Below are 2200 nucleotides of genomic sequence, written 5' to 3'. Positions count from 1 at the left end.
TCGTTCCCAGGACCCTATGCACTTCCAACACAGTGGACATTAAGAGAGGCATTATAAAAACCATTTTCTCAGAAGCTACAATTACTGGAGTTAGAAGCATAGAATGAACATACAGAGTTAGCCCAACAGTGAGTTCGTAAAAGCTAAAGAACCCGGGAAGTCCGGAGGTTACTTCCTTGAGCCCTCAGGGTCCCTGGCTAGCAAGCCTGAGAGTGGCCATTGTGTTGGATTTTTGTCCATGACACCGGTCCTCAGCATCTCAGTACTTGCGGTCTCCTACAACGTACATACCTCTGCAGATGTGTATTTGCACGTGTACATGTGTTTGTGTGTGCTAATGTGGATGTGCATGCATGTATGCCCATATGCAGTTGTTTGGTATGTGCATGTATGTGTGTGTGTGCAGGTGATGGTGTGCACAAACAGATGTGAGCATGGGCAGGTATTTGTGCTCCCCAGTTCCCCAGGGCATAGCTCTTTGTGTGTTGTGTGTGTATATGTGTGCTGAAAGAAAATACTAGAAGGAAACGCACCAAACTATGAACACAGGGTGGTCTCTGGATGTTGAAATTTAGGGTAACTTTGAGCCTTCCCTGTATTCCTCCACTTTCTCAACAAAGCAGGTTGCTTTGTTTTTAACATCTTATTGTGAATGAAAAGCAGATCATCCATTTTACATCCACCAAGTCATAGAGCTCATTCCATCTCAGCGATTGTAACCCTTTAGTGCCACATGGCCTGGCCCACTTCCTCCCTGCGTTACCTGTTTCCCTGTTTCCATTTCTTGGAAGGTTGCCTTTGATGGCAATGGTTCATCTCACACTTGTCCCTCCTCCCTGCTCTGCCCAGGATTGTGCTCATGGTTATAGTCTTGAGATGGGGTCCCTGTTACCGGTCTCTCTTATTCATGTGAAGTGGGCCATGTTCCTAGAGAAAGCTTTGCCAAGTCTTCTAAAAGTTTAGATGCAGCTCTGTTGTTGAAAGCTCTCCTTGTGATATCAGCCAGTCTTTGAAAGTTGCAGCGGTGGTCCCGGGCCCGGAGTGGCCATGGTGGGACATATGCTACCTACCACCTCAGGGTCTGATCATCAGCATTCTAGCCCACACCATGTCCAGGAGGACCAAATCTGAGGCACTGTGTGCCCCTCCTTTCTGAGCATAGACAGTGGGGTTCTTGAACCTCTTGTGGGTGTGACTGTGCCTTAAAGATGGGGTCCTTGTCCCCTTCACACGGGAAGTAACCACAGAGGGACGTCCTGCTCTTCCCTCCCCCACCCCGAGATGAAGCGGTAATACAGACGGCAGTGTGCCAGGAAGCCACACTCACAGTATCCATGTGGTGTACTTAGGATCAAATGTCCCAGAGACACCAGCTGTTGAACGTAGAGCCAGTTGCCACCTGGGTCACCAGACAACGATGACACGATGACAGAAGGGGCAGCTTTGAATTCGAAGCAGAGTTCCTAAGTAGAATGTGGAAACAATGGTGTTTGGAAGGCACCTCCATTTCTAAAAGTAGACGTGGGGTGTGAGGGTGCTGGTGAGGTGCCCCGGTGCCCCCAGAGCCTCAAAGTGGCCTTGGCTTCTTTTTATGCACTTCCTGTCATTACAATGTTTGCAACCCCTTCCCTGTGCTCTTCCTACTGACCTTTCATCTCCCTCCTGCCAACACCCCTCCTGCTGTGCATGGCCTTCCCTGTTACCCAAGTCAACACGTACGTGTCTGCCCTTTGTTGTTATTGTTAAGTGTCATCGAGTCAGTTTCGACTCACAACAACCCTCTGTAGAGTCTCCGAGGCTGTGCATCCTTACGGGAGCAAAAAGCCTCATCTTTTTCCCAAGGAGCTGCGGGGCTCGAGCCATCAACCTTGTGGTCCCCATTCCAGTGTTGATTGAACAGAGCTACCGTGCCAGTGAATAATTCTTCCTTCCCTCCCACCCCTGATAACCATCATAGAATGCTTCTTTTAGCATGAAAACCTTTTTTTTTTTTTTTTTTTTATAGTTTTTACCATAGTGGTCTTATACAATGTTTGTCCCTGTGTGACTAATTCATTTCATTCGGCACAATGTCCTCCAGCTCACCCATCATCATCATTCTTCAATTCTTCAACCTTGTGTACTATTCCACGTGTGTGTACTATTCCACGTGTGTACTATTCCACGTGTGTGTACTATTCCACGTGTGTGTGCTATTCCA

The sequence above is a fragment of the Chrysochloris asiatica genome, unplaced genomic scaffold (assembly GCF_000296735.1).
Source record: "Chrysochloris asiatica unplaced genomic scaffold, ChrAsi1.0 scaffold00238, whole genome shotgun sequence".
In the NCBI taxonomy this organism is placed as follows: domain Eukaryota; kingdom Metazoa; phylum Chordata; class Mammalia; order Afrosoricida; family Chrysochloridae; genus Chrysochloris; species Chrysochloris asiatica.
The sequence above is the reverse complement of the archived record's forward strand: the minus strand, read 5'-3'. Positions refer to the sequence as shown.